The sequence below is a fragment of the Amphibalanus amphitrite genome, unplaced genomic scaffold, assembly GCF_019059575.1.
Source record: "Amphibalanus amphitrite isolate SeventyFive unplaced genomic scaffold, NRLGWU_Aamphi_draft 000568F_arrow, whole genome shotgun sequence".
Taxonomy (NCBI): Eukaryota; Metazoa; Arthropoda; class Thecostraca; order Balanomorpha; family Balanidae; genus Amphibalanus; species Amphibalanus amphitrite.
In genome coordinates, this window is record NW_024882062.1 from 297,401 (window position 1) to 303,400 (window position 6,000).

Below are 6,000 nucleotides of genomic sequence, written 5' to 3' on the forward strand. Positions count from 1 at the left end.
ACAGCCGCCTGGTGCACCTGGAGCAGTTGGATCCTAACGGGCCCATCGAGAGCCGGTGTTTTATAATCACAATCTGGCCGCGAGCACATTAGCTCGTTTGCAGCCATGGCGTGCGCGAGTTAGGTACAAGAAGTGATTATGACGTTGTTATGACAGTGGCTGGCGGCATAGCTGGGTACCATTTATATGAAAGCTGTTTTGAAGCAGAGAACACGTTTATTGAATGCAGCCAGCCATAAAACTGAAACGTTTTACCACAAGATGGCGCCAAGTAGGCATTGACCTCTATAGTAACCTATAGAGGTCAATATATAGAGGTTACTATAGAGGTCAATGCAAGTAGGCAAAAGACATAAATGGCGCAAACGGGACCTGTAAGTGTGATCGACAGCATTCGATTACGCTTACCTAAAACCAAGTCTATGCAAAATACTGGCATGCAGCTAACGAATACAATCGTGACGCACGTGACATGAGTTGGTGTTCAGCGTTCAGCTATTTTCCACAGTTTCTTCGCATGTGCTGCACTCTGATACATAGTCATAGACCCGAGGAGTCAGATAGTTCACCAGTGGCCATTCTTATAAAGAAAAGAACGGAGGGACGCTCCGTCATTTCTGAGATTAGACGGAATTTGGTTATTATAAAAGGACGAAGACGAAAGAGGGAACCCGTTAAAAGAACGAAGCCAGATTGACGCTATCCCCACCCAAAAGGACGCGTTTCCGTATCATAAAGAGACAAAGACGCCTCTGGTGACGTAAGACTTTGCGTTGTTCGTGAAAAATAACGCATCAGAAATAGCGCTGCTCTTCAGCAGCGCTTTTTTACGGCATTGATACGATATTTAGCTGGTTGCGAGAGCAACTTGTGCGAAATGTGTTCCAGGCTGCATGCTAATCGATATGTGAACTGTATGACATTGGTCGGGAGTTATTTCACACGAAAATTAGTCAGTTTGACATGCAGACCAAGTACCTATTGACCGCCACCTTATCGTTCTGCAACTATCGTTGTTTATCAGGCATACACATGAACAGGCAGGATTGGACATCTTGAGATGCAATATCCAGTAAGTGGTAGGTGTTTGAAACTGCCTCCCGGCAGCTCCACCCTCACCTGGCCTGTGTCCTGTGTCCTCTGGCGCCTCGACTGGTATCACGGTTGGAGGTCTGAGTCACGTGGCACTACAACTTCTCGTTAGCACTTAAAGTTCTTGTTTGCACGCAGAGAAATTCGTATACACGCCGCCACGCTCAAGCGCTCTCGCTGGACTGTCCTCTGACCCCACACAGAGTAGATCCAGAGGCCATTTCTTTCCCCCGCTCCCCTCCCCCCTCTTTAGCGTCAGTCGAAACCGTCAAAACAACACCTGCCTCACCCGTCTCTCTTTCTACCTACTCCCACCCTCTCTCCCTCCCTTTCATCCCGAGCCGCCGCGCGCGTTCGCCGCGCGCCGCGTCGTCCCCTAGCTGATAAGATGCCTTATCAGTATCCCTTCCTCTTTTATCTCTACCGCCTGTCCCGAGCCGCCTCGCTAACTCAGGGTGTCTGCGTTGTTCCCTTGCCGCTTATTAGACACCCAATCACTGAGTAGGACATAGGTATTACCACATTTATACGCAAAAACAATCTTTGGTGGGTTTCAGCCTAGCAGGAAAGACTACAACATATTACACACCTCGCCTATGCATAGTATCCTTGATCGTAGTGATCGTAGCAGACAACAGCCCCCGGTCCCATAAAAATTCAAACATGATCCCAAATAATTGCAGGTTCTCATTTTATATAGTATACTATTTTTATACCTATATAGCAATCACACAGTATTTTCTTAGTCTTATTGCATTCTTTGTGACGAAATTTATAAGAAAATATTGCAGAAAATGATTACTGTTTCATTTACTAAAGCTCTTGATCATTTAGACGAAAAACGCATCCTAGCCCGGCAGGCGGTGGGCCTACCAGCCACCTTCCGCGCGGTGGGGGGGGGGGGGCACTTTTTTGCCCCCCCCCCGTATCTCCGAAACTACTGGACGGATCCGGAAAATTCAAACGGCGTTCGATAGCCCTGTCAAATTTGTCGAGGGAAACCAAATTTCATTGACCTCGGGGTCACCGATGACGTCACAGGTCAGGTCAAAGATAAAATGTTTCACCGTTCACGGGGCTTCTAGGGAAAGCGCTATAACACCGAGTAAAACGCATTTTGTCGAAAATCAGCGATAAGGCGCCAGTTGTCTAGTACATATGTTGCTATTAGAGGTCACTGGTCATACCAGGTCAGGTCACAGGTCAGGTCACCAAAGGTCACCAAGGGTCACCACATGAGCCCAACTTTACTAAGGTTATGCGATGCATGTTTTATGGCCAGTTTTTTCATTTCCAACTCAATGGTGTTGGTTATAAGACCATCAGGTACGGTTTAGGTCACTTTCTGGTGGAGGTCAGGTCAAGGTCAGGTCAAAAAAGGTCAAATTTCAAAGTTGATATTTTTGCATAAAATGGGTATCGATTCGATGCAGCTCGTCACGGGGAGTCTAATGGTGGTCTTTGTTTTGAGCTACGAGGTCTAGAATTGCTAAAAAATGGAGTTTGAAAATTTGACGTCATCAATTTTGAACAGTTTTTTCGCTATAACTTGGCCAAAAAAAGAGGTATCGATCTCAAATTTGGTATGTAGATAGAACGCGGTAGGGGCTATCACATATATTCCGGTTTTTTCGAAATTCAAAAAACTTTTTGGATTTTTTGGCTATTATATTCAAAAAATCTATTTTTTGATTTTTGAGGGGTCAAAATCCAAAAAAATCGAAAAACCGAGATAGTAGTTTTGTAGCCCTGTCAATTCCACACCTTTTATGTCTAAAACATTTTTATGTATCTCTAAAGCTGTAGGCCTGACAGCTCTTCCCGCGAAACCTTTTTTTGGGTCGAAAATGGCAGAAATGACGTCACTCTGACGTCATTAGCGGCCAACCTATCGTAGCCTTTGGAAAAATTTTTGGTCACCATGTGCGCTAGCTGCTCCCGGGAGGGTACTGAAAGTTTGGTGACGATCGGCGCAGCGGTTCTCGAGATATATCGAAAAAACTAAAGGGGGGGGGCAAAAAATTGCCCCCCCCCCACCGCCTGGAAGGCTAGCAAAACAACGAAGGGGGAGGGGTAGAGGGACGGAACCTTTATGATAACCAATAAAAACGGAATCGTTTAATTCATTGAGTTCTTTTTTTCCTTCCGTCCCTCCGTCCTTTTTCTTTATAAGAATGGAACGTACAGTTTGGATTGTGGTCTGAAGCTACTGGGAACGCCATGTGGCTCCACAACTCCGGCACATAATACCTACGCCAGCAGGTGAAAGTATGGCGTCACCATATGCTTTGGATACAGGGCAATGAACATGGCCATGAATGACTCGCACTCTGCTCTCACAGAGGCGGCATCTCCACTGTGCTGCATTGTCTCGTAGTTTTTCTGGAACTTGGAGAACAAAGCCCTTACACACTGACACTGGTCTCGCTGGGTCTTCCCTATCAGCGGATTAAGCAGAGTGCCACGCTGGATAGCAGAGATGATCTTGTCACGACCACGGCTTTGCAATGAGCTGAACTCGAGCGTGCCGCTGGTAGTGGTGATGAGGCGGCCGTTCACGCCCAGCGGCTCCAGTGCCGTGCGGAGAGCCGCCCGGGATGCTGGGTCGTCTGGCACCCCATGCTCGATCAGCAGGTGAAACAGGCGGTCACTGATACGGTAATACATTTGCATCACATCAATGACGATGTTCCAAGGTGTGAAGTACGGCAGCAAGTTCTCCTGTTTGCACCCAGGATCGTGCGTTCTTTCTGATATGCTTGGGTTTGTCGCTGGCGCCTGTATAATACATGTTGTTTGGACATTTACAATATAAACACGCATGCGAGGAGGTGGCAGCCTTCATTACAAGAGCTATCAGCATGAATATCAGCACATATAGGGTTTGTACATTTTTGTTGCCCATAAGAATGGTCCCTGAATTTAGCAGACCTACCTCGGAATTATACAAGCTGAGTAGCTCTTGAACATTGTCGTATTTCTCGCTCTCCTTTAGGACGACTGCACGCACTTCGCCAGGTGATGTCGCAGACAGACTTTTCGTCGAACCGAGCACGTAGTCCATACTCCTTTTCTGCACCACGCAGTCCAGCCTTCACGTGTCTGATTGTGCGCGCTGAAGGCTCACGCTTCGTAGAGCATTTTCTCTTTGTTGAGCCCGTAATTTGGGCCATAAAGCTCTCGTTCTCCTGCTCAGCTGGTTATATACAGCGATGATACCAACGGACTGAGCTGTGCCTGAAGTGAAACGTGCCGATCGAAATACTGGTCTGCCAATGTTAACAAAAAATCAGACTTCTGTTTTTCCCCTTTTTAGCATTATTTTTTGCTGCACTACTTAGTTTATATGTAATTTTTATATGAACTTTTTTTAAAGCGACAACCGGGCTATCGGAAACGGTACACTTTACCCCATTGTCCTCCAGGAGCTTCAGTATGTACAAGCAAATCTCTAGGGCGTTTGTCGCAGTTTTCAAATAGGTGATAGAGTTCGGATCTTCGAATAGGCACAATACTATCCTTAACACTAATATGTTCAGAAAATATGATATTTACAGATATTTTACAACCATGCCGCACTATTTTCACGTGTACACTTCTTGCCAGTCACGAGCTCAGAATTAGCAGTGCCTCTGTCGATACACCTTGACAAATAAGTAGAGAGACACAGGCGTGGTCTTACATACTAGTTCGCCTTCGGCTCCCTCCCTTGCTCAATATTTTTCACGCCGATGACGTCGGATTTTCACTGGCACGTCAATGTCTTTCAGCTCATTTGCATCTCCCTCGGCATTAACCCGCGCCGGGCCGGTGCTCGGCCTTGTTGGCTCGGCTTGTTCGCTCTGCAGAGCAGGAGTAGCTCAGGCCGCGTGGCGCCGGGTGGGATCACGATGCCGCGCTGGACCAGCCAGTTGGTGAGGTCGGCCTTCTTGGTGGCTGGCGTGGGACAGCGGCTCTCCTCCGTCAGTATGCTGTGGTATGGCGCGTTGTCGAGCACCAGCACGTACGGCTCGCCCAGGGACAGCAGCAGACTGGTCATCAGCCAACGAAGAAACAGGTCACTGTTCATCTCTCCGTGGTAGTCGTCGCTGGCGTTCTTGGCTGTGAAGCTGAGGAATGACCCGTCAATAAAGCCTTCTTCAGTTCCAGCGGCCACAACAATGAACCGCTCACCGTCTCCCGGGGTACCTGGCGGCTGAATGCGGAACTGGTTGAGGCCTGGGTACCGTCAACCCACTCCCGCCCGGCTGTGATTCATCCGAGTTGTAAACCACGTTTCGTTCCGGTAGACAATCTGGTGGCCACGTTGTCTGAACGCCTTCAGCTCCTGAAGCGCCTTGATGCGCCGGCAGACGATCTCCAACGACTCTTTTCTGACATATATCTTCCGCTGAGCTGCCCTGTATCGGAACCCCATCTGGTGCATTATCCGCATGGCGGTGGACCCGCAGGTGCAAGGCTGGACGATTCTATCAGCCGTGAGTCCCTCCAGCACGCTTTTCACCGTCAGGTGCTCCTTGTTGGCGAACCGGGCGTAGAAATGCCTTCGTATGGCGCCGATGGAGAAGTTGTCGATGGTGGAAGCCGCAGGTGCTGTTTGCCCAGTCGACGGACCATACGCAAGGTGTCACTGGACCAGTTGTACCGCCCTCGCTGTCAGGCCGAGCACCTCCGCCACCCGCTCATGGGGCCTGGAAGGCGGCCAAAACAGAAAACTGTCAATTAAAAACAAGTGACGAATATAAGATATGCTAACGTTGCATTCAGCAGACACAACAGAGAGACATAAAGAGCTAACATTTAGCACGCTCCATGGCGAGTGTCTGAGAATTTCCCGCCCTGGACGGGCGGTTGGGGGGGGGGGGGCTATAGTGCTATCTCGGCTCCCGCTTAAGCTAGATGCACCAA